The sequence below is a fragment of the Canis lupus genome, chromosome 37 (genome assembly GCF_048164855.1).
Source record: "Canis lupus baileyi chromosome 37, mCanLup2.hap1, whole genome shotgun sequence".
Taxonomy (NCBI): Eukaryota; Metazoa; Chordata; class Mammalia; order Carnivora; family Canidae; genus Canis; species Canis lupus.
The window spans coordinates 6,551,628-6,579,427 of NC_132874.1; the positions used below are offsets into that span (position 1 = coordinate 6,551,628).

General features: G+C 40.8%; 1 long non-coding RNA gene and 1 pseudogene across 1 annotated transcript; one reads left to right on the forward strand and one right to left on the reverse strand.

Moving 5' to 3' along the window:
• Positions 1–1,224: 1,224 nt before the first annotated feature.
• LOC140625952 (uncharacterized) lies at positions 1,225–27,041 on the forward strand. The gene is made up of 3 exons (XR_012025212.1): positions 1,225–1,355; positions 25,506–25,562; positions 26,894–27,041. It is a non-coding gene; the product is annotated as an uncharacterized lncRNA (long non-coding RNA).
• Positions 14,433–21,072, reverse strand: LOC140626055 (large ribosomal subunit protein uL18-like; annotated as a pseudogene).
• Positions 27,042–27,800: the final 759 nt, after the last annotated feature.

Below are 27,800 nucleotides of genomic sequence, written 5' to 3' on the forward strand. Positions count from 1 at the left end.
TGAGCTGTATATTTTTCCATTCCAGCTGTATAAAATTCTGCCCTAATTCCCTGTTCATTTTTCACTATAATATTTAATGTTCCTGTGACAACTTATTTCAGTCTAGCTCTCTCTGCAGATGGCAAAATCACTGCCCATAAGAAAGACAGAAAGGGGGGGTGGAAAGAAAGAAAGAAAGAAAGAAAGAAAGAAAGAAAGAAAGAAAGAAAGAAAGAAAGAAAGAAAGAAAGAAGAAAGAAAGAAAGAAAGAAAGAAAGAAAGAAAGAAAGAAAGAAAGAAAGAAAGAAAGAGAAAGAAAGGAAGGAAGGAAGGAAGGAAGGAAGGAAGGAAGGAAGGAAGGAAGGAAGAAAGAAAGGAAGAAAGAAAGAAAGAACAGGAAAAAAGAAGGTAGGAAGAAGGAAAGAAAAGAAGGAAAGAAGGAGGGATAGAAGGAGGGAAAGAAAGAAAGAAATTGACCTATGAACTACACTGAATGGGGAAGATTAAAATTCTCATTCTTAAAGCTTGTCTTGTCTTGTTCCTTTTATTTTTATAGATTTTATTCTACGTATGGTTTCTGGCCTAAAAGTAGAGGAGTTACTGAGGTTCTTTATATTCATGAACCCAGAGCAATCTAAATCTAAGATGATCCCTCAAATATGAAGTTATCATAAAACCACAAATGAGCAGTGGGCAGTTGAGATGACCACAGATCCCATTATTTGGGTGGGATAAAAAGAGATTAGAAGAAGTGCCACCCAAATTAACAGTCATCCTGCTTTTTCTGTAGTGATTCTGCATCGTGTATCTAATTTTCAAAGTTCAGTGGGGCATTTGAGTTTTATGAAATGCAGTTCGCTGGGCAGTTTCTATCTATTTCTCACACATAAGCAGACCTAGAGCTCCTGCTCCAGCCCCCTACCCTCGTGGCTCCTGGGCTGCCGCTGTCAACACAGGTATGTGGCAAAGGGAGGAGAGTGAGAGAGAAGGCAGAAAGAACACTTTTTCTTGCACCCTACCTGTGATGGTTTCCTCAGCTTTACTGACCACCCATCCCACAGCCTCACTTTTCAAAAGCCCTTGATGCTTTTCTTTTTCTGTGTTCTAGAAACCAAGTCCTCAGTGGTGTTCTGAGACTGGGATTTTACTAAAACAAACAGTAATACTTACTGTAGACAGTGGTGTTTGGGAGTAACTGCTGTTGGCTTTTATGACCTCATGTATCTATCTCTGTCCCTGAGAGGAGCTGAAGACAAGGAGATGGGTATGGAGGGGGTAGAAAGCCCCAAGCTGCTTACGTGTTTGCTCTTCGGAGCCCCAAACAGGGAATTGTAGGATCAAGGCAGAGAGGAGCCCTGGTTTCTAAGAGCGTGCAGGTAAAAGCTGGAAGTAAAAAAAACAGGTCATGTGGGCAGGAGAGAAGGAGCTGCTTTGGAGCTCAAGTGGCTCCGAGCAGGTGTGTAAGCAGGTGGGTGTGGGCAAGAAGCCTACAGACCGTGGTGTTGACACCTCAGCTCTCCCATTCCTTCCACCACCCTCGTACACTTTCACATATGATCCTCCATTCCCTCTCCTTCACTCACCCAGTGGAAACTACGAAAGCATGTGTCTGGAACACTCTGAGACAGTCTCTGTCTAAGTGTCTGCTCTACTGGCCCTACCAGCAAAAGCCAGGGTACTGGGCTCTGACATCAGACTGCACAGTTCTGAATCTCAGCTTTGTCACTTATTTACTGAGTGGCCTTCCTTAACCTTCTGTCTCCATTTCATGACTCATCTGTAAATTGGCCAGAACAGCCCACTGGGTTGTTGTGAGAATTAAAAGTGACAATAGAATAGCTTAGCATAGTATCCCTCTATGCTAATATTGAATAGTATATCTAATTAGTCTCTCATAGTAATAGTAAGCTCTCAAAAAACACTAATCTTATTTTACTCAAAATTGTCATTACTACACATGTCGATACTTTACATGCACTCTTTTCTTTAAAAAATATTTATTTTATTTATTTTAGAGAGAGAGTTTGGGGGGGTAGTGGGAGTAAGGGAAAGGGGGATAGAATCTTGAGCAGGCTCCATGCCCACCCAACACAGAGCCTGCTGCAGGGCTCGATCCCATGACTCTGAGATCATGACCTAAGCTGAAACCAAGAGTCAGAAACTTAACCAACTAAGCCACCCAGGCACCCCAACATGCACTATCTCTAATCCTCTCAACAACACAGGAAGGGGTAGAATGTCTGAGAAATTCTAGAAGTTGGTGACAAAGCATCATCTCTCAGATTGCTTCTCCTACCAAAAGAATGATCCAAAAACCTATGGTTGCACAACTTAGCCCCATTTCAAAGTGAGAAAATATGGCTATGGTATACAGAGCTCTCTTAACCTTCCCTTCGTGTTTTTCCTTGCTCTTCCTTGAAACTTCACTCCCAGTCAACATGGGAGAGGCAAGATGATCATTTATCCCAATGTTGTTTGTCTGGTGGGAATAGGGGAAAAGAGTGCCTCCTCCTTCTTGAATGGTAGGATAAGGGGAGCACAGAGAAGCAGGTGAGAGGGGGCAGGGTGCCATGGTCCCTCTGTGCAGATTTGGAGCTCTACTGCTTTCTGAAAAAAAATCCATTTACATCTGGTTAGATTTTAGAACATTAATATTATGCTGTGCTAAACTTTAGGTGCATAGTGGATATAACAGGATTTCATGTGCTAGTCCTGGGACATAATCATTATGCAAAACTATTTGAATTAGAAACAAGTTGTCTCAAAGCTCCAAAAAATAGTCTTAGCAATGAGCCATTAGGACATAAATGGTATAATTTGCGAACCCCCTGTATGATTTTTTAAGTCAACCTTAGTCATTTCCTTCCTAAGAATTTGTAGCAAATCGTCACAATAGAATCAATGATAGATAAGCCTTAGTAACAATCTGCTTTGACCTTATAGAACTGCAAAGCTGTGACCCTCAAAGGGAGGCAGGTGTTCTCTTAGCACCTTTAAATTTCTTCCATAATCTTTGCGCATTGTATCACTGTCATTAGAGGAGAGGTTTCAACTCTCCACGAATATGGAAACGAGAGAAGAAAGGAGAAAAGTCAGGAGGGAAGGGGACAGAGAGGAAGAAAAGAATGAATGGATGAAGTGGCAGAGGATGGGGAAAAAACAGGGAGTATGGGAAGGAAGGAAGGAAGGAAGGAAGGAAGGAAGGAAGGAAGGAAGGAAGGAAGGAAGGAAGGAAGGAAGGAAGGAAGAAGGAAGGAGGGAGGGAGGGAGGGAGGGAAGGAAGGAAGGAAGGAAGGAAGGAAGGAAGGAAGGAAGGAAGGAAGAGCCATGAATGTGGTTCTCTCTCTAAAATAGCAGAGTTTATTTGCCCATCTATTAGCTGGATTTAAAAGTTCCAACTCTAAGGTTCTATGAATTATTGAATACCTATTAGTGGACTTAGTACTCTGATCGTTACTGGAGGAAAGGGATAGTGAGGAGAATTTAGCAAATAGACATTAGTCACAAAAGTTATCCTAAGGAGCTTACAATTTAATTGGGGAATTAAAGTTAACACATGAAACAATCAAAGGACAGTCCATCCTAGCACATAATGAGGCTCTAAATTACTTGTTACAGATGAAATTGTGAGGTCAGAGGGGAGAAACAGTAGTATGAACCAGAAGAATCAGTAAGATTTCTATGAGATTCGAGACTTGGGCTGTTGCCTGGAAGGATCATGAGAAAGAGCAATAATTGCAATGAAGACAGAGGCTGAGATGAGTCTGTTTGTGGATCATGGAGGCCAATTTGGCTTGGGAGAGAAACTGGCAGGGTGAGGCCAAATCAGCAATGGCCTTGGAAGTCGGCCTAAGGAATTTTAACACAGGATGTGGTAGCAAATAGAAGCAGGCTGGGAGGTTTTTGAGCAGGACTCCTTCCCCATTATTTCTCTTCCTCTTCCCAGTGGATGAGGTGATTTGTGTTGGCCAGAATGACCCTGTGGGTGGTGAACTTCCGAGAATGTGGCAGATGAAAGTGGTGGTGGCATCACCAGGCATCGCATTCTGGTTTCCAGATGGTGATAAATCTAGGCCAGGAAGCGCCACTATTTCCCCAAGTTCTGTGACTTCACAGAAGTTGCAGGAAATGGGGTGGAGATGGGAATAGAGAGCTTTTCTCCACTGCCTCAGAGGGTGGTATTTTACAAGATGCATATGGCACTGGCTTAGATCTGAGATGGTTGCCACATGTGTGCCACTTCTCGTGATAGATAAGAAACAAATCAAAGCAGTATCCTCTTGGCAAAATAGCTCAATGTTGGGTGATACTACCTTCCATCTTTCTAGATCATCAAGATTTTGCATAGATAGAAAAGTTGTCTCTGAAGACAAACGCAAAACACACTTGATGGATTACATAATAATGACTATCCATGAAAACAAATTCACCACCAAAATTGAGCAATCATTATAACATCCTGATTATCTCGGAATAACTGTTTGAAGCCATTGTGATATTCATAAAGTATTGGAGCTTTCACAAAATGAAAACATGCCATAAAGTAAATACCCTTCAACGTTTATGCAAACTACTCAATTTGAATAAAATAAATGTTAATTAAGTTTACATATGCAGATTAATTCTAACTAGCCATGTTTTCATACTTAGTTATTAACCACAGTTTTCTTTTTATGTCTTATTGAAATTAGCCCTATTATTTACAAAATATTAACAAAAGAATGCTTTAAATATCTATGCATTAAATATGAAACATTACCCAAATATGATAAAATGACATATTTAAAAACAATAAGAAATAATTTTGTGGAACATATTTTATGTTAATTTTATATTTTATTTGAGATCAGAGAAACCATATATATTTGTGTCTATCTACATTGTTTGTATTATATATTATATATCTGTAGCCCTACTACATTTGTCTATATCTCCAGCAGACTGAATTTTAGGATGATTTCTTATGTGAACAATAAAAGAGATCTTCTAGCAGTGAATACGGCTGGCAAAAAAAAAAAAATGTTTTGGGGAAGATACTGAGAAGCAAGTTTGATAATTTGTTTTATATGCCAATGAATAATCATAACAGTTTTAATTAATGTACCTCCTACAGCCTAAATACATGTCAAATCACATTTTCAACAAACTAAAGTAAGGGTCATTGCTTACAAAATCCATTTTGCAGGTAGAAAAAACTGATTGCAAGAATAAATGACTTGTTTGAAGACAGACCATTAGTAACAGATAAAATCAAATCTTCACTTTAACCCCAGAGTACGTCTCATTAACCTCAGGTATATATACCCACATTGGACAGGATCTTACTCAGCCCAGAGAAGGGCTCACAAAACAAAAACAAAGGATTTTAGGATAAGTCTCCTTAGCATTTGCTGCCTCTTCTAATTCAGGCAGGAAATTAAACCACTGGTTCTCAAACATGGTTAATCATTAAAATCACCCACGAGGCTTAAAAATATGCAATAGTCAGGACCCACACCAGAGCTAATAAAATAAAATCTCTGGAGGTGGAGTCTTTTGAGACTTCTTTTTCCAGAAAAATAACATGTGTTTATTAATGAACTGCCTAACACACTTGTATATTGCTTTTTATTTCCTGTTTGGAAATGTCCTGATCTTCATAATCCTCTTTTTTTTTTGTCATTTCTATTTTCTATATTTTCTGTGCCCCTAGTCTTTTGAAAATATCCCCCCCAAAGGATTTTGATAATCTTGAAGGTTTGGAAGGCAGATAGTATTAGAAGATCTCAAGAACATTCGGTTTTAGAATGAAAAAATTAAAGGGAAATAATTTGGGCTGAAGGTGTCTTACTCATCATCTTGGCAGCATTTCTACAGATGGTTGTCAGGGCAAGAAGATTCGTGAACAAAACAACACAAAGGGAAATATATACAGAGAGGAGACCTGTCTTAGCCAGGAGTAAAAAGACTCAACTACACTAGTTCAATAATCAAGTCTCACTCTGAAAACTGTTTTAATTCTCTAAATGGTAGGTAGCCTTGAATGGAAAAAAAAGGCTCTCTACAGGGAAGAATGGCCATCAATGAAACTTCTTTTATCCTCTTTGCTGCACACAGTTCTATTAACCAGTGTTACAACAAGATTCATCCAAAAACTGAATACACTGAAACAAAACAAAACTAAAAACTTACTATTCCTCTGGAATGCTTGGTAGAGAAATTTAGTTAATCCAGCATTGTGAGACACTGTGATTAGGACGTTTACCATTTCATATAATGTTTTTAGCAGTAAACATCTCCTGAATATAATCCTTTATGATAAACCAAAGAGCATGGTGGATGGTCAGCCATAACTTTAGTTGTCATTGTGCAATTCTTTAGACACAAGTGCACCCACACGAAATTAGCATGACATAACTAAACAAGAATGTCTGTGTTCTATCTACCTTTTCATCACCACAACTTGCAAGAAGACAGTCGACAGGAAGAAGGCATCATGCATGGGTGCATGGGTGCACACATATTCATGTAAGCTATTGGGTGGCTTAAACAATAAACATTTATTTCTCACAGTTCTGGAGGCAGATGTCCAAGATTAAGGCTTTGGCAGATCTGAAGTCTGGTGGGAGCACTGTTCCTGGTTTGCAAATAGCAGTTTTCTGGTTGTTATTATCACAGGACTGAGAGAGAGAAAGCAAGTGCCAGTCTCTTCCTATAAGAACATTAATATGGGGTCTCCATCCTCATGACCTCATTTAAACATAATTACCTTCCAAACTCACTAGTACCTCCATTGTGGATTAGTTTCAACATTTGCATTTTATGCATCTATTGAGATTATCCTAGAATTGTTATCCTTTATTTTGCTAGTGTGGTATATCATGTTGATTGATTTGCAGATATTGAACCATCCTTGCATCCCTGGAATAAATCCAACTTAATCACGGTGTATAATCCTTCTAATGTATTGTTGAATTTGGTTGGCTAATATTTTGCTAAGGATTTTTATATCTATGTTTCTCAAGGATATTGCCTGTGATTTTCTCTTATTATGGTGTTCTTGTCTGGTTTTGGTATCCATGTAATGCTGGCCTCATAAAATGAGTTTGGGAGCATTCCTACTGCTTCAGTTTTTTAGAAGAGTTTCAGAAGGATAGGTATGAGTCTTCTTTGAAGGTTTGGAAGAATTCACTAGTGAAGTGTCTTGGTCCTGGACTTTTGTTGGGAGTATATTGATTACTGATTCAGTCTCCTTACTAGCAATTAGTCTATTTAGATTTTCTATTTCCTCATGATTCAGTCTTGGAAAACTGTGTGTTTCTAGGAATTTATCTATTTATTTTAGGTTGTTCAATTTTTCATAGGTCTCTTATGATCTTTTGTGCTTCTACAGTATCAGCTATAATTTCTCTTCTTTCATTTCTGATTTTATTCAAGCCCTCTCTCTTAGTGAGTCTGGCAAAGGTTTTCCAATTTTGTTGATCTTCTCAAAGAACTAGCTCTTAGTTTCATTGATCTTTTTAACTATCTTTTTAGTCTCTATTTCTACTCTGATCTTTATTATTTCCTTCCTTCTACTAGCATGGGCATTCATTTATTTTTCTTTTTCAAATTCCTTTAGGTGTAAAATTAGATTGTTTCTTTGAGATTTCTCCTATTCCTTGAAGTAGGCCTGTATCACTATGAACTTCCCTCACCTCATAGATTTGGTATGTTATATTTCCATTTTTCATTTGTCTCAAGGTTTTGTTTTAGTTGTTGTTTTTCTCCTTTGATTTCTTGGTTGCCGTATTGATTACTTAGTAGCCTGTTGTTTAATCTCCACATATTCATGATTTTTCCAGTTTTCTTCTTATGATTGATTTATAGTTTCATACCTCTGTGGTCAGAGAAGATGCTTGATATGATTTCAGTCTTCTCAAATTTACTGAGACTTGTTTTGTAGCCTAGTATATGATCTATCCAGGAGAACATTCCAAATGCATTTGAGAAGAATATATATTCTGCTGCTTTGGATGGAATGTTTTAAATGTTTCTATTGAGTCCACCTGGTCTAATGTGTCATTTAAGGCTGATATTTCCTTATTGATTTCCTATTTGAATGATCTATACATTAATGTAAGTGGAGTATTAAAGTCTCCTACTATTATTGTATTGCTATTCATTTTTCCCATTAGTTCTGATAATATTTGGTTAATAGGCCCCTATGTTGGATAAAAAAAAGCATTTACAAATGTTATATCTTCTTGTTGAATTAACACCTTTTTGTTATGTAATGCCTATCCTTGTCTTTTGTTATAGCCTTTGTTTTAAAGTCTATTTTCGGGACACATGAGTGGCTCAGTGGTTAAATGTCTGTCTTTAGCTCAGGGTGTGATCCTGGGGTTCTGGGGTCAAGTCCCACATTCAGCACCCTGAAGGGAGCCTGCTTCTCCCTCTGCCTACGTCTCTGCCTCTCTGTGTGTGTTTTTCAGGATAAATAAATAAAATATATATATTTTTAAGTCTATTTTGTTTGATGTAAGTTTAACTACCCCAGCTTTCTTTTGGTTTCCGATTACATGAAACATCTTTTTCCATCCCTTCACTCTCAGCCTTCCATTCACATTCATGATGTGAATCTCTTATAGACAAAATATCGATAGGTCTAGTATTTTTTAACTATTTGGAGATTGGAGATTGGAGAATTGATTGGAGAATTTAGTCCATTTATATGTAAAATAATTATTGATAAGTACGTACTTATTGCCATTTTGTTAGTTGTTTTCTGGCTATTTTATAGCTCTACTCTGTTCCTTTTTCATCTCTTGCTTCCTTTCCTCGTGGTTTGATGACTTTCTGTAGTATTATGTTTAGGTTTCTTTCTCATTACCTTTTGTGTATCTATTATAAGTTTTGGCTTTGTGGTTACCATGAAGCTCACATATAACAGTCTCTCTCTATATATATATTACTAATTACTTATCTCTGTTTCATCAAGCTTTCCCTCCACCCTGAGGTTTTTGTTTTTGTTTGTTTAAATATTTTATTTATTTACTCACAAGAGACACAGAGAGAGAGAGGCAGAGACACAGGCAGAGGGAGAAGCAGGCTCCATGCAGGGAGCCCGATGTGGGACTTGATCCCAGGTCTCCAGGATCAGGCCCCGGGCTGAAGGCGGCACCAAACCACCAAGCCACCCAGGTTGCCCCCACCCTGAGGTTTTATCTTACTCTTTCATTTGGAATGTATTCCTTTGTTTCCTCATTTTGCTTGACTCTCTGTATTTATTTGTATGTAGTAGGCAAAACAGCTATCTTTCCTAGTCTTAAAGGGATGGCCCTGTATAGATGATGAGCCTTATCATTTAACCTTGCCTTAGTTCTTGATTGTCTCTCATATTGTCTCTCCAATTGTTTCAGACTTACAGGGCACAGAAACACAATCCCCCATGGCCACCAGACTCTTGAGATCAAGAAGCATCTCATGTGTGGGCTATATGTGCCTGATGGCTGTGGAAAGGGGGGCTGCTTGCCCACTACCTCCAGGAGGCTGGGCAGCAGTGCAGGGGGGAGCACTCACCCACCACTTCCAATGGGGCCCATGAGCAGGTGCTAGCAAATTAGAGTCAGAGTGCCCACTAGCACAAGCATTAGCAAGGTAGAGAGAGAATATAAAAGTGATGCCTGAGGCACCTGGGTGGTGCAGTTAGTTAAGCATCTGCCTTCAGCTCTGGTCATGATCCCAGGCCCCTGGGATCAGGCTCCCTGCTCAGTGGGGAACCTGCTTCTCCCTTTGCCTCTGCCATTCATTCCTCTCACTTGTGCTCCTGGCTCTCTCTATCTCTCTGTTAAATAAATAAATACAATCTAAAATAAAATAAATTAAAATTAAAGTGGTACCTGCCAGCCAGCCATCCTGAAGAGAGTTCCAACAGGCTTTTGCGCCTCTGGTAGATGCTTTAAGATTAGTAATGAATCTCCTTCACATATGGTCTGGAGTCTTTTCAAACTGCTTTTTTGCACTGGATCCTAGGACAAATGAGTCTGTATGCATGTATGCTAATAGTGGACTCATCATTTCCTATGTTCCATGGTTCTCTTGGATATAAGCCAAACTGATTTTCAAAGCCAGACTTTGGGGGTTTGTCTCTTTAGTGCATGTCCTAAGGGTTGGGGGTGCTTGCTGTGGGGCACAAACCCCTCACTCTTCAAGGGGGAGTTCTGTATTTGTAAGACTTCTCTGATGGTAGATTACCACACTAGGGGCTAGGTTTTTTGTAAAACTGTATCTCTGCATCTCCTACTGGCCCTTTTATCCTTTGTTGTGGAGTAGTTGTTCAAGTTGTTCTCAGGTTCTTTTTAGAAGAAAATGTACATATGCAGCTATAGATTTGTTGTGTCCAAGGGAGGAAGTGAGTTGAGAATCTTCCTATGTACTATCTTGAACTGCCTCCTCCACTGAATATTGGAGGGACACAAACTTGCAATCCATAACAATCATGTAGTCTTTTGCTGTCCAACAAGATAGCCATTGGCCACAAGTGGTAACTGAGCCCTCATCCAAGTTGAGATGTGATGTGAGTATAAAAGACACACTAGATTTCAAAGATTTAGTAAGAACATAAAGCAAAACAACTATTGAAACTACCTCATGAAAATTTTTATATTGTTACGTGTTAAAATAACATTTTGAGTATATATAGTTAAAAATCATTACAATTTGTTTTGTTAATTTCTTTTTACATTTATTTTAATGTAGCTACTAGAAAATTTAAAATTCCTTCTGAGGCCACACTTATGAACTGCATTACATTTCTGTTAAATAGAAGTGCTCTAGCCTGGTGGTTCCCAAATGAGAGTGGTTTTGGCCACCCTCAAGGGACACTGGCAATGTCTGGAGACATTTTTGTCACCACTGAGGGTATAGGTGCTATTGACATCTACTTAATAGAGGCCTGGGATGCTGCTCAACATCTTATAACTCACAGGACAACCTCCCCGCATAACAAAGAATTACCCATCCAAAATATCTAATGTCATGGTTGACAAACCCTGATCTAGAAAAATCAATTAATAGAATATAAAAGCAGTTTAAAGTGAACAAACATCTACAAATCTATACTTATATGATGGAATATTTATGATATAGTAATCTACAACCAGTAAACTACCATTTGCAATATAAAGGGCCTGAGGCCAGAAGTATCCTAACTCTAGAGAACAAACAGATGGTCACTAGAGGGAAGGTGGATGGGGGATGGGTGAAATAGGTGAAGGGTATTAAGAGCACACTTATCTTGATGACTGCTGGGTAAAATATGAAATTGTTGAATCACTATATTGTACACCTGAAACTATTATAACACTGTACGTTAACTACACTGAAATTAAAATAAAATTTAAAAACTTAAAAATTAAATAAATTAATTAAAAGAGGGCGTGCTAAGGCCAGAAACAATCTATGCATGTGGCATGAGATAAAAGAACAGACCAGCTCACATTAGTCCTTCCAACCTCTGATTGTCCTATGTCAGGACATTTAGTTAGGAAGACCTGGAGAGTGCTCTCATGACCCATAATAGATGGTTTGAAGCTTATGGCATATACTCACGGGTATGAATGTTCACAACAAATAAGCATAACAGATCTCATTAGGTCCCATGCTGAAGACCACGGTACTTATCATTCAGATGAGTTGGAACCTTCCATAATAAGGATTTTAGATTTCAAAATGAGCAAAGTTATTAGATAAGTGGTTCATCCTAGTGAAATTTATTCTTGCCTCAAAGTGCCATGTGTTTTTGAGAAGTTAAGAAATGGACTGAAATCGGTCCTAACCCTGTAACATTCTGGACCTGCTTTTCTTTCGGAGGTTGCCTGATTTCTACTGGTTTCCTTGCCATGCATTATTTTTCTTACTCCAATGCAATAAAGAGTTCCAATTATTTCAGCCTTTCGCTTGTTTGGATTTCACGGAGCAGGTGAACTCATACTTGGATGTGAGGCATGACACATTAGAAGCTGCAGGATCAAAGGGTTTGGGGACTTTGGCTAAGGATTTGGAACCCCTGCTTCTCTATTTCCATCTTTCTGCAAGAGAAAAGCCCGGGTCTTATCACTATAGTTCTTCACAAATAAATGCAGGAAAAGTAGTTTCCTTCCTTAGTCACCGGAGATGGGAATGTACTCTGCTCCTTTCCCATGCCACACGTTTCATCCGAAAACTCTACTTTGATCATCCAGACCTACAGGCCCTGCTCACCTTAACCTCTCCTTCTCATGGCGCAACTGTTGCTCTGAGACTTAGATAAATGCAGTTTTCTCATTTATACATTAGCATTGCTATTTCCAGGCCAACTAGGGTCATTTCCTAAATGGGCCAAAAGTGGTGTTTGCTTAAATTCACAATCTTCAAAAATTTAGGCAAAAACAAGGTTCTACTTGGAAGCAAAAAATACATTGGTTAGTGATTAGGTGAAATAAAATGATCTTGTTATAGAAACCACTTAAGGAAGACGAGGATTGGTCTGCAAATACTGAGCTCCACCATTAAACCGCAGGAAGAAAAAAAGGAAACCACATCACTTTACATAACTTTCGTACCTCGTATAACCTCCTGGGCCCTCCCTCTTTAGCCAGATTCATGATCTGCCTTTAAAGCATGATACTTTGCTGGAGGAAAACATGTCTAGGAAAAGATCCTGTGCTTGGATAAAAATAAACACAACTAGTTTATATTCTAGGTGATGTGCAACAATGTTGAACAGCAGACAGAGCACCAGATTGAGCTGGAATGTGTCCCGAATACTCCAGTTCTCCTTCTGGGTACATGGCAGCATGGTGTCTTCCCATCCTTTTGAATACAGACAGAGCCATGCGAAATGATTCTGGTCACTTCTGGTCAGTTTTGAGAGGAAGCAAGAGTGGCAGCCTGGATCTGTATGGATCTTTGAGTGACTTGGCTAACCAGACTCCTCCTGAAGACTCAACTCTGGACATGTAGCCTGAGATGTTAAGTCACAGAGATCTGGGGGGGTTGTTGCTCTGGCATTCCCTAGGCTCTTCGGACTGACAAACACGTCAACTTGGTGTCTAGTTGCTTTTACCTTCTGTGCCTTTTCTAAACATTGCTTACTTCTTCCCAACCTCACCCAGGGGAGGGAATTTAATAAACACACCTCAAAATCATAATGACAAAGAGGAAAATACACATAAAGCACAGAGAGTAGTAACAGGGAAGAGAATGATCATCTGACAAAAACCATTTCTGCTACAACAGTGTGTGTGTAAAAAAAAAAAAACTGTGTGTGTGTGTTGGAGGGGTTGGTTTTTACAGTGCTGTTTCATCATGTTACATAATGGTGATTATGCAAAGTGATTGCTCCACTTTTTATTCATGCCAATTCAACAATGTTGGGTTTTTTTTAAAAAAGATGTTATTTATTTAATTATGAGAGAAACAGAGAGAGAGGCAGAGACATAGGCAGAGGGAGAAGCGTCTGCTCAACCACTGAGCCACCTAGATGCCCTGCCAATTCAACAGTGTTACCACAGAATAGTTTTGCTTTTTTACCACAGAATAATTTTTAATGACCAATTTTTCCATGCCCTGATTTTGGCGGCAGCCAGTGTTCCATTATTTTTGATGCCTGTGGTCCTTCGCTGACTCTGTTAGAATGGAGACTCACAGCTTGGGGAACACCTGCAGGGGCTGAGCCCCTCTTCCAGGGGCTGTCTTCCATGCTCCCACTGTGTACTGACCACAAGTATGCAAGCCTGAAGACTGAATATTAATCCAAGGGGAAATCCAAAGGGTTGTGGCAATGGCTTAGCAGGGAATTCCTGCAGCCACCAGGGCATGTGTTGCACACATGACTACCGCCGGCCGGGGCAAACGCTCTACCCCAGCGGACTATCAATAACTTGGAAGGTTGGTTGTTTTTCTTTTTTGTTTCCACTTAATTTGCAATTATATCAAAGTGAAATGTGTACATGACTTTAAGAAAATCAAGCAATTCTTAAACAATTGAGAAAAAAAAGCACAGCCCTCCAGTCTGTCCCTACCAACCCCTGATTTCCATTCCTCGAATATCCACTTTAAAATCTATTCACTATTTTGTCTTCCTGTTTCTGAATAACCTGCTTCTGCTGTATTGCTTGATTTTCCAGATTTATGTAGATGTCTTGATTCCCCTGACAGAACACCAAAACTCCGCATTTGCAGGAACATCTTCCTACAGACACACACGTGCGCACACACACACAATATCAATTAGTTTTTACTGTGTAACCAAGGACTCCGAAACATATTGGCCTGTGGATCAGCAGTTGAACCAAGTTGAACTTGGCTGGGCTGGACAATCCTTCTGGACTTGGCTGAGCTCATTCATGCAGCTGTGGTCGGTTATGGGGTTGGCTGGGGGGAGGGGGCTGGCTGGTCTAAGTGGTCTCAGCTGGGGTGGCTCTTTCACACTCCATGGATTCTCTCATCCTCTAGCAGACTGTGCTGGGCTTGCTCACACACGGGAGGGTCAGAGTTCGATGGTGCAAAGTGAGAGCACGGGAAGCTTCTTGAGGACCCAGCTCAGAACTGGCTTTCTGGTGCTCCCGCTGCATTCTCACAGAAGGCTGGTTGGGTTTGAGGGAAGGACAAACAAACTCTATCTCTTGACAGGAGATGCTATGCTTTGTGAAAGAACAGGGAGAAGAGTGTTGTGGCCACTCCTACAATCCAGCCCAGTGAATAACATGTATACACGCGTCTTCAGTCCTCCTCACCACCGTCGTCTTTATAGAGCCACCAGCATGTCCTATAGCACCCACCGGAGTGAAGTCAGTATTCAGTATTTGCCCTATTGTAGTGATTGACACCCACGTATGACTAGAGCTCATCCTGGCCTAGGATTATATTTTCTTTTACATACACAGATTTCTGCTCCAATCCTCCGAGCAAATAATTGTCTTGTTTTGAATTGTGTGCTGTGTTTTTCGAATTCAGCTCCAGGGAAGCTCTCTGCAGTAAGCATGCACTTCCTAAGGACCAATGCAACAGATGAATTGCCAGTTGCTTCCCCCACGGCCTTGGATTCATCCCTTCTGAGCCCTCTGTCCTTCTGTTCCAAGCCGAGCTGGGTGTTCTTTGGGCCTGTTACATAGTAATCACTCTGAGGTTCTCTCCGCTTTCTTCTGTAGAGTGCCCTGTTGCTTGGCTAAGAGCATCTGCTTTCTGAGTTTCCTCCTCATCTTGGAGGAACATAACTTCTAGTAGATTCCTGAAAAACAGTGCATGGGAGGCAACTTTTTGAGTCTTCAAATGGCCGAAGAGCAATGCTGTTGCACTTGCAGACTTGTTTGCTCACTTGGAAACTTAATGGGGGAAACCACTTTCTCCAGAGCTGTTCAGGCACTGCTCTTCTACTTTCCAGTATTACTTTTAAGACCACTGAGATCATTCTGAAGCCTGATCCTTTGTCCATCATCAGGTATTCTTCTCTAGAAGTTTCTTGAAGAATCACCTGTGTTACTGGACTTCTGAAAAAACATAGTGCTGTCTGTATCTCATTGGGGGTCTTCTTCCATTCCTGCACTAGGCTTGTTGACTCTGGGTCCAGTAGCTTCCATCTCATTCTGGGACACCTTTTGGGTATCCTTTATAGAGACTCTTATTTTCTCATTTTTCTCTTACTTTAAAACTATTTGTTTTATTTTATTTTTAAAAAAGATTTTATTTACTTATTCGTGAGAGACACAGAGAGAGGCAGAGAGAGAGAGGCAGAGACAGGAGAAGCAGGCTCCATGCAAGGAGCCCGATATGGGACTCAATCCCAGGACTCCAGGATCACGCCCTGAGCTGAAGGCAGACGCTCAACCACTGAGCCACCCAGGTGCCCTCTTAGGCTTCACCCTATAGTCTGGATTCTTCCATATAGTAGTATGAGTTTTCTTGTTTGGAGTTTATGTCGTTCTCCACAGAGCAAGAGAATTGTTTCTTGTAAGCATCATCTTTCTTCCATTCCATTAGGTAATACATGTCCTCTGCCGTGATCTGACCTATGGTATACCTTCAGTGGACTTCTGCATTGAATTCCTTGCTTTCTGAATCATAACCAGGGAGTCATGTGGTCTTGTGAGGGCCTCCAAAACTGTATCTAGCGGTAGTTCTGTCAAAGGCCTGCATTCAAATAGTAGGTGAAACACCAGCTTGACAAGGACAATCCTCCTTGTGATTACCTCTGGTCACCCCCACTTGGCCTTCATAGATCTTGTCTCTGTCAAACCTACTGAGAAGCCTACAGGCCAGCAGTAGGTCAGTATAATATGGGGCAGCATGCTTTGTCAGGCTTTCCATACTTTGGAAGCTCATGAGCATTCACCGCACAGGCTATCATATCCCCTTCCATGTAAACATGAGCAATCTGACAAATAACTTCTCTGTCAGTTACTCGAACTGTTTTGGGGAAATTGTACTTATTTTTGTCCTGGGTTAATAAATGTTTCTGAGCATAATAATCCATTTTATCCTCTTGTTTTCTCCTAGGTTTCACTTGGTATTGCTCAAAGTAGAGTATCTACTTTTAATAAGGACCCATGTCCACAGCTTGCCATAGACCTCTTTTTCTGGAGGTTTTTAAACTTATTTCTCTACATTTCTAATTTAATATTTTATTTAGCCTATTATATTTTTAAATACTGAGAGCTCTTTAAATCTGTTGGATGTTCCTTTTTAAGGGCATTTGGTTCTTTGGTTTAGTGGATACAATATTCTCTCTTATTTCTCTGAGGGTTCGTTTGTTTGTTTGCCTGTTTATTCTTTACATTGTCCCCTGGTCCCTTCATGGTCTCTTCCCTCTGTGATGCTTATTAATTTTGAACTTTGCCTTTTATGATATTTCCATCAAATATATGTTATTCCTTGGATGTTGTAAAAAGCTAATGGCAGTCCAGAGAGTATGGGTAGGATTTGCAACTGATGGGATCCAGGAGGTGGGTCCCCTTCCCATAGTATCTGCATGGGTTTTCTATTGCAGCAGCAGCAAATGACCACAAACTTGGTTCTTTCAAACAACACATTTTATTTATCTTACAGTTCTGGAGAGGTCAGAAGTTTGGTACAGTCTCGCTGGGCTAAAACTAGGGTGTTGGGAGGGCTGCATTCCTTTCTGGAGCCTCTCAGGAAGGATCCATTTTCTTCCTTTTCCCAGCTTCTAGAAGCCACCCATACTCTTTGAGTTTGGGCTCCCTTCCTCCGTCTTCAGAGCTATCAACATTGGGTCAGCTTCTTTCACGTCACATCCCTCTGACCTGTTCTCTCTCTTCTGCTTTTTCAGAACCCTGGTGATTATGTTGGGTCCACCTAGATGACCTGGGACACTCTCCCTATGTCAGGGGCAGCTGATTAGCATAATCTTCATTCCACTGCCGTGTAATTCTGCTTTGCCCTGTACTCTAATACATGCACGGGTTTCAGGGATTGGGACATGGACTAACTATTCTGCTTATCACAGTTACCACAGTATCTGTAGATACTTTCTCTTGGGTCGACCAGTTTACCCAAAACAAAGTCTCCTTTCTCCTGTCAGTGCATTTGCTGGCCTGGCTGCCAGCAGTCTAGGAGCAAGAGTACAATGGTGCTGGTGGTGTCACTGCTAGGTTTGCAGATGCTGCCGCCCTCCCCCGCCCCCTTCCGCTTAGTCTCCATGGCTGTCATATGTCACAGATGCCCTCAGTCATTCCCAGTGGTCCCTAGTCCAGGATCTTCTTGCTCAACCTCTTTTGAGAATACACCTCCTGTCTTATACGAGGTAGGGCAGGGATGCTGTAGGAGATCCTCGGTGGAACTACCACTTCAACAGACTTCCAACCACTCCTCCTGGTTCCAGTCCTGCATACACCCCTTTGGAAGCAGCTGGTGCCACTGCTGCTGACACTATAGACTTCTGTGGCTCTGTTAATCCTGCTTTTTGGCTTCACTTCTCATGGGCTCTTGCCATTCATCTTTCTCTTGCCCTCCTAAGTCACTTATTGCCTATCCATCTGCTCCCTGGCTTTCAAAATATTGCTATTTCCCCTTTTGTCCTCAAAGTCCTTATTGATGTGTGCTTTTTTTCCTTTTCCTTTCTCTTCCTGTCATCTTAATGGGAGTTTGAGAGGGATTGGAGGTAAAGTCATTTTTTTTTTAAATCTTCCATGTTTCCCTGGAAGTCCCTATGGTTTGTTTTTTAGGAGCATTAAGTAATTGTGAAACCAATTATACTCTTTGTGTTCTGCATGACAGTCAGTTTCTGGTAGTTTTCATTAAACACCAGTGACAAGAGTTCAGAAATTTTTGTATTCCCTCTGAAGGAAAAGGAAAAAAAAAAATAATGCAGAGAAGGTGGCAATTACCACGTAGCAATCTCAAAATAGGAATGTCAAAACAGCCTTCTCTGCCTGGGCCAGATTGGTACTCAATAGGGCATTTATATGGATTGCATGAGGCCTTCAATGCACTCCCAGGATTGTGCAGGTCCGAGCTTTCACCCCAGCATCTGAGCACAGGCTCAAGCCTATTGAGTTGGTGCTGAATAAATACTTGGTGAATTCATTAGTTGTTTTTCTGAGTCCAAGCTGGGAAAGCAAACTTCCTATTCTCAACATCTGAAATGAAACGTGAAAGTGCCACAATCGATCCTTTTCAATGAAAGTGAAATAACAAAATCCCCTGGAATCGTCAAATAGAACTTTGCTATCTTATGTCCTAGTGATGCTATTAGAAGTAGATCAGATAAATTATGTCTACAAGATGTGGATTTGATCACCTTCTCGTCCTCTTACATTAATACAGCATCGCTCTCCACCCCTGAAAGCATGAGATTTCATTACTTGTTGGACTCTTGCCTGATAACTTCTGTCCCAGGAATGAAAGCTTGGCCAAATACAATTTTGACAAAGTGTGTGGACGGGGTGGGAACATCACCCAGCTGGAGGCAGGCTGGTGGGTAGAATTCAGTTTCTTTCCCTTAGCACTATGGCTCTTTTCACAAGTACGTGCTGCTTCTTTGGGTGCCAGCAGTTGGTTCCATGTGAATATCTGTGAGAGGTGTTGGGAGCTAGCACTGGGTTACCAGGGGCCTTCAGGCATCTAGCACTTTTCTCAGACCAATGGCCAATACAGCTACTTAGAAGGCTCCAAATGAGGTCATCTGCTGCTCTCAGAAGACTTCTCCTAGCCCTGGGTAATGTCTCCATTGTATTGAGGTTTGTTGACACCTAAGAGCAGCACCTGCATCCAGCAGCACTGTGACACAAAGACTCAGGTTGTGTTAGCAAGGTCTACTTCTGCTCAGAAATGCTACTAATTAGCTTGTTAACACATGACATCCTCACACACACACCTCAGTGCAAAGAACAACCAGTTCAACCCAGGCATAAAAAGCTGACAACAAAAGTGAGAAAGAGTGAATGGTGATGATACATTTTGCTCCTACAGAGTACAAAAAATAATCATCATCATTTGATAAATTGTATATAGTATTGCTTTGTTGTGCCATATTTATGATTCCAAACAGTTGGGTCGCATCTGGAATGTTGGTGACTGAGAAAACAGAAGGGGAGGGAAAAATATATTTTTAATCTGTTCTGCAAAGATATGAAAGGAATGGAAGGGATACTCCACTAGCTTTGTGACCTTGGGCACAATCTTGCATCTCCTAAGACCTCAAATTTTCTCATTTATAAATGAGGGGACTGGATTACTTATATATTGAGCTAAGAGGTTTCTTTCAATGTTAAAACCTGAGATTCTAAGTTGGGCCACTTTACCTAAAGCGCCAAGGAGGAGAACCTGTGAAAAAGCACATCTCCCATTACATCAGGATTTGTTATAGCCAAGTCTGATTTAGCACCGTTCACATACAGGTGTCAGAAATTTATAATAAGCAAGAAATACACTGAAAGGTTGAGTAGAAAGCGGCAACACATTGTTTTTTTTTTTTAATAGCAATATTATTGTTTGAAGAGCTCTGTGCTTTGGGACATTGCCATCTACCAAAGAACATGTTGGTCATATTTTCTGTTTTCTTTTTTTAAAGATTTATTTGAGAGGAGGGGGTGGGGCAGAGGGAGAGAGAGAGTCTGAAGCAGACTCCTCACCGAGTGCAGAGCACAATGCAGGGCTTTATCTCACAACCCCAAGATCATGACCTGAGCCAAAACCAAGAGGTAGTTGCTCAACCCACTGAGTCACCAAGGTGCCCCTCATATTTATTTTTTCATTTCATTATCCCAACTACAACGTTGTAAACTGTCACTGTGACTAGCCCACCTGTCAGCTCAAGACTTGGAGATTTCTAAACCCCATAGAAAGACATTGGTATGGCCTGACACTGTTCTTCTCAGCACACATGTCATCTTATTCCTCATTCTCTCAAGCAAAACCCACTTCTTAGACTCAGGGAGACACACAACATGAAGGAATGTTTCTTTACAAACATTCTGAAAGCTAAAGTTCTCTTTTGTGGGTGGTAGGTGAAAGCTCAATGTTTGGTTACCCACAACCTTATGGCAGAGATGAATATTCCATTCCACTTCCCCCCACTTTTCCATGGCACAATGAATATTCCTGATGGATAGAGGAATAAGTGGGCTGACACGACTGTGCTGAGACAACTGGCCTAGGAGCCTCAAGGGGAGTTCAAAGCCTAATCATGTTGTTAGCCAAGTAGGTGGGTGGTTTGGGGTGAATCACTTTCCCTTCTGGATGTCAGTTTCTCTACCAGAACGTAATGCCCATGTCACTGCATTATTGGCAAGGATTTCCTTGGGTGGTTTGCTCTGTGGAATAATGATGCCAGACTAGAATTTTCTTTTTTGCTTTCTTCTTTCAAATTCCTGGCAATAGCTCAAATAAAGAGAGGTATTATTACTAAAATTTCATTTTAATGTGTTAGTTGCCATAAACAAAATTAGCTGTAGTTGAGGAATGAAGGTACCATGTGATCAAATTCTACATCTCCTATGCTTTGAAGTTAGCTACTGATAGTCTGAAAAGCCAGGACACATTACATTCGAGCTTCCATAACACGTTGTGGTTTTTGTCTTGTTCCTGCTTCAGTTCTCTGATACTCCTTGCCCTTCCAGAGTATTTGAACTGCATTATGGGCACAGTCTCTGCTCTCAACAAGAAGGAAATATGACCATTAGTGAACAATTTTGATCTTCCTCCTCTCCCCTTTAATGATTTGTAAGATATTCTTTTTTAAAGATTTTATCTATTTATTCATAAGAGGCATACAAAGAGAGGCAGAGATAGAGGCAGAGGGAGAAGCAGTCTCCCTGAGGGGAGCCTGATGCAGAACTCGATCCCAGGATTCTGGGAACATGACCTAAGTCAAAGGCAGACAGACACTCAACCGCTAAGCCACCCAGGTACCCCTGTAAATTATTCTTATCCAGGCAGAGTATCAGTTTGGTTCTTGCGTGAGGGATCCTTGTAAATCTCCACACTCTGTCCTATCCTATGACTATATTCACTTGGGATTAGGTTTGGCCAAGAACAATGAAACACTAAATCATGAAGACCCACACAAGACAGAAGCCTTATTTCTCATGTCTAAGAAGTCTGGAGATAGGCAGTCTAGAAATGCGTCTTCAGAAAGTCATCACAGACTCAGGCTCTTTGTATCTCACTACACAGCTGTTTTTAGCATTAGAGATTACACCTCAGTGTAAGATGGTTGCTCAAGTTTCACTCATTACCTTGGCATCCCTCTCAGTGGGAAGGAGAAAGGGCCCCAAAGGGGGAGACTTCTTACTTCAAAAGCCAGTTCTGGAAGTTATATGTGGCATTTCTGTTTACATCTCATTGACGGGAACTCAGTCACATGGCCACACAGAGATGCAAAGAAGCCTAGGAAAACCTAATCTCCATTCTAGGCAGTCATGGGAGAGGCTGGGTCTGACCCACTCACAAATCCTGAAGAATGCTCCCGCTATCAAATATTAATGAGCTCTTTCTCTAGAAATGCTACAAGGTTAAATAGGAAATACAATCAAGAAGAACAATCCAAAGAGGAGATAAGACAGACAAAGGGTAGCCTCAAGATACAATACAATAATGTCTTGGCACACCCATGCAGAATATATTAACCTAGCCGAGTGATGTAAGGTGGATGGTTGCGAGTTAACTAGAAAAGTTTTCATGGATACATTTCATCCAAAGTCAAAAAGATGGGAAGGATATAGTTTGGTAAGATAATGAGACAGGCTACCTCAGGAATGAGCAGAGATACTCTTTGGCAAAATGCAGAGTAGATATTCTCCTCACTGACCTTCACTTCTAACGTCTACATATACTCTCCCTCCGTCTTGACACCATTCTCCTCCTGTGAACATGTTCCCTCTATCTCTCTCTCATAAACACACACACACACACACACACACACACATACACACACACTAATGTTTTCATGAACCATAATTTAAGAAAAAACCCACTGTGCTAAACTAACTCTTACTTATGTAAGTCTTAAGTTGCTATCTATCCCAGGAGTATTGTGCAAATTTATTTAAAATTAAAGTTCCTAGAATTGAGTGTTGCCTCAATTCTAGTCAACAAGTGCCTTAGAGACTACTTCTTACAGAACCCTATGAGGATATTTCTGCCCTCAAAGAGATCATACTCTGGTAGATGGAGAGCCATGCACATACCTTCCAAGAAAAGCATAGAATATGTTCTTTTAGCTTTTTTTTTTTTTAGGGAGAGAGAGAGTGCACATGTGTGTGAGCAGTAGGAGAGGGTCAGAGGGGGAGAGAGAATCCTAAGCAGACTCCATACTCAGCACAGAGCCTAATACAGGGCTTGATCTCAGGACTCTAAGATCATGATCTGATCCGAAGAGTCTGATGCTCAACTGACTGAGTCACCCAGGCACCCCTGATCTTTTATCTTTTTAAAATATTGTGAGCACCCTGAGAAAACAGAACTCAAACCCAGCTGAGAGGAGGATGGTGAGAAATGGGAAATACTTAGTAGGTAGATTAGACTGGATTAAAAGAGGACATGCCAGGTGGAAGGAACAACCTGAGAAGAGCATTGAGGTGGATGAGGCAAGAAGCCCATGGGATGGAACAAAAGGTATCAGCGAGAGCATAATGAGACATGCAGCTGAACAAGTCCTTTGAGACCTTCTCAGGAAGGAAGTGGAAAGCGTAATATTGAACGAAATGGGCAATACAAGAAAGCTGGAGGAGAAAGTAGTCTGATCAGGACTATTCTATAAGAAGTGTCATCTGGAGGCAGCATATAGGCTGGAGGTCAGAGAGACAGGATCTAGGCAGCCAAACTTGGAGACGGGCTTACATCCAGACAAGAGGTAACAAAGACTTGAACAAAGTCCGTGGGAATTAAGACTGAATGTATCACTGATGGTGAAAATTAGGTTGAATCCTTGTGGGTAGGGAGCCTTTCCAGGCGCTTCCCAGGTAACATTATGTTAGCCTCCGCCTTTCCCAATGATATAAGAGCCCCTAGAGCTCCAGCTTAGAGAGGCAGAGGGAGGGGAAGGCAGGGGAAACTAAGCAAACCAGAACATTTTCAGAGATGAGGGGGCCCTGGAGACCATCTACAACACAGCTAACCTTTTTTTTTTTTTTTTTTTTTTTTTTACAGATTGAAAAAAAAAAAAAGGTTTTGGGATGTTAGAGGTGCCAAAAAGAGATGTGTGTCTGGCATTATTAGTGTCTTAGCAGGAGAAATAGTTACTAACTATCCAAAATCACCATATGGAAAGTCATAAGAATGACAGACTGGGGGAAACATTTGCAAAACATATCACAGATACATGGCTAATCTCTGTAATAAAAAGCACCTAGATAACAGGAAGGAAGAGATTAAGCACGCAATAGAAAGTGGGCAAGGAACATGGACATACATTTTATACACACAAAACCCACTAAGGGTCCTGAAGCACCTGAAAAGGCAGCCAACTGTAATCAATATAAGAAAGATACATGTTTAAACTGTACAGAGGACCACTTCTCACCTCCCAGACACAAACTTGGGACAAACAGGACTGGAAAGTCGGGGAGAAATGGACGATCATGTTTTGCTGATGAAGCTGCAAGATGATACAGCTCACAGCATTGTGGTATCTACTGAAATTACTCATACACTCATTCATCCTTTGACCCAGTAAACCTATCTTTGGGTATTTACTCCACATATAACCTGCGCATGCATAAATAACAGAAAGAGAGAGAGAGAGAGAGACATGCATGCATACATGGGGTTACTAATTGCAGCAGTATTTGTAACAGTGAAAGGCTGAAAGCAATGTAACTGCCAGCCTAAGGAATCGGTTCCATAAACAATGGAAGAGTTACACAGTGGAAGTCTATGCAGCTATAAAAAGGAGAAACATTCTTTTTTTTTTAATTTTTATTTATTTATGATAGTCACAGAGAGAGAGAGAGAGGCAGAGACATAGGCAGAGGGAGAAGCAGGCTCCATGCACCGGGAGCCCGATGTGGGATTCGATCCCGGGTCTCCAGGATCACACCCTGGGCCAAAGGCAGGCGCCAAACTGCTGTGCCACCCAGGGATCCCGAGAAACATTCTTAATGTCTCAATACAGAATAAGCTCCAGAGTCATGATGTAGACCATGTACAAAGTACATTATCTTTTGTGTTAAAAAGGGCAAAACCAACATATATATTTAGGATATATATTTGCATTTGTCCTTGCAAAAAAGAATACTGGAAAGATAAATAAGAAACTAATAAAAAAAAAAGTAGCTCTCTAGTGGAAGACGTAATGGAATACATGAGAATGGGAATCAAAGCTAGACAGCTTTAGATAATCTTTGTTATTTCATTTTAAGTTTTTAGCCATGAAGATTATAACAATTAAAAATTTCTTCAACTAAAAATTTCAACTGTGACAAATATTTAAATGAGACATTCATGGTATTGTTACAGCCAGGAAAGATTTGACCTAACCAGAGAGGTCAGGGAAGGCTTTCTGGAGGAAGTGGCTATTGAGATCTGAAGAATGAATAGGAGTCGGTGGGTTCAAAGAGCAGAGAAGAGCATTGTAATCAGAGAGGGACACCTGTTCAAAGGCCCTGTGGTGGGGAGATAGTGGTGCTTATGAAGAACTAAGAGCAAGCGGCATAGTAAGCAAGCTGGGGAGCAAGGCTGGACCAGTAGGCTGGGCAGGGCAGACCATGTGGGACTTGTAGATTGTGCTGAGAAATGTTTTTCTATCCTAGGAGCAATGAAATGTTTAAAAGCTGGCAGGTAGGAGGAGGGCCAGGGAAGCCTGTAACTTGTTCAAGGGAATATTCATAGTCACTGAAGATTTAGAGGAAAGGTATGACGCGGTCACTGCATTTGTTCTTCGAAAGAACAGGCAAGTCCCACCCATCTCCCAGATGCTCCTCTAAAATTACACCCAATGCTTGCTAACAACATTCCACGTATTTCAATTATGACCCATCAGTCGCTATTTGCTAAAAACATTACACAAATTGCACAAAGGATAAAGTTGTATAGTCTAATTTACATTGGGAACTTATCTCCGTTTCTAGGCAACACCATTGCACTGGATAATGATGGCTCCGACCCTCAGAATCTTTCACAATCTGGTAAGTGGAATGAACACAATTTCTGTGTGTTAAGGCCGGTATCTCAACCTATTAGATCCAGCCTGGGAATAAAACCTATTTTTAATGCACCATTTGATAAGAACACTTAACCTCAGTATGTGTTGTAATTAGAGAGATAATTAGAACTTCACTAGAACCTTTTAAGACGAGGGATACATTTGAAATTCACCTAGAATGAAAATTGCATTATCTAAGACCAATCCAACTTATTTTTTCCTTCCACCTTTACCTTGCTTCCTCCCCCCACTCCAAAGATTTTGCAGTCTAAGGAGTGTGAAAAGATAAGAATTTTATAGGTAGTGCACATTACAGAAGGCTAATGGATTCCGTTGAAAACGGCTCTACAGTTATTTGAAAAGAAAAAAAAACTTAATTTTGAAAATGAGCTTCAGAGGGCGAGCATGAAGACGAAGTGTGAGTCATGTGTGCAGAGAGAGAAAAAACTGCTCTTGCATGAATCCACTCATAAAATGTTAATATATGCATAAGAAAATTGTGTTCCTTAATCTCTGAAGAAACACTTATCACTAAGAACCCTTTAATTCCTTTCCTGTGCTTGATTTATTAGCTTATGAAATTATGTTAATAACCTTCATGTTAATGGTTTGGGGGCTCAAATGACCTGATTTTAATAATGAAGTAATTTATGCAATAAATGCAATCAGCATCTATGAATCTCACTTAACAGAACATATTGGTGATTAGCCAATGCTAAAATAAGTGACTGTCAGCATGGGGCAATGCATGTGCTTCTGTAGAGAAAATAGATCTGGCTGATGGGTGCAGGGGTGGGGGCTACTCGGGCACATGATCTGAGCTGCAGCTCTTGGCTGCAAAAGCTGTGCCAGAGAGGTTGAGACTGAATTTGAAATTAATTCACGCACTGCGAAATGAGTCTGCTCCTTCAGTAACCATGCAGTAAATCTACATACGAGGGGTATCCATGACAAGGAACACATGTATCTTTGTTGGCGTGGAGTGACTTCCTGGAAAGAAACTGGGGAGTACAGAAATGAGGGGTGAAGAAGCAGCCAGAAGCTTCCTGGGGGAGAGCAATGCAACGGGAGGGGAAGAGGTCCATTGGAGGAGGCCAACAGATGCCTAGGAGGAATGGAGGGTTTCCAATCCTGCCGCCATAAAATCCATGTCCTAGAATAACCTGATGCTACTGTTACTCAACTTTGGCTTTTCAGAATATTACACCAAGTTACCTTTTTGCTTTGCTTTGTTTTTTACATTTTTCCATTCCCTACAGATCTAAAGCCTATAAGAGCTAATTGACACACCATTCTCTACTTTTCTTGATACAGAGACACATTTCAACCTCGCTAGATGGATGAGACCGGTCTCCTGTCTTCCTTCAGAGACCCCCAGGGAATAAGCTTACATTTCTTTCTCTTCTTATTTAAATATTCCTTCAAGAATGCTGTCTCCCTCCCAGTGAAAACCTACTAAACCTCTGACTTCCTAGAAAGAAAGACAGGTGTGGTCATTGCCCTGCCTACCGACTATTTGCCTACTGACTATGCAAAACCCCAGCCCAGGTTGAGGAGAGCAGGTCCTTGCACAAAAGCTGTGTTTCCAGCAGCATCTAGATGCCACCGTAGAGTTCCCCGCATCCATGATCTTCACCCTTGACAATTATGTTCCACAAAATATTATTTTTCAATGTTCAAAAACACTCTGGAGCACTTGATAGAAGGTTCTAACTTCCTCTGAGTCCACCCCTGACTCCTTGTGGAACTGGTTGAGGCCCTTGACTCTAAGGGAGATTTATACTTGTTTTTTGTTTTGTTTCGTTTTGTTTTGAAGATTTTATTTATTCATGAGAGACACAGAGAGAGAAGCAGACACATAGGCAGAGGGAGAAGCAGGTTCTCTTTGGGGAGCCTGATGTGGGACTCCATCCCAAGACCCCAGGATCACGACCTGAACCAAAGGCAGATGCTTAACTGCTGAGCCACTCAGGTGCCCCTCTGTTTTTTTTTCTTTCTATATTTTAAAGAATGGGTTTTAATTTTATAAAATCATAAAATGCATAATTTTGGAAACTATAGATGGAACATATCTTTCAAGAATAGAAATCTTTAGTAGAATTTTAATTCTTCACCCCCTGCTATACGTTGGCACTGTATCAGCTGTAGCAGAAATGAGAGACAACCTCATGTTTCACACGAAACAGAGCTCTCCTCTTCCTTCGGATTTGCACAGAGTTGA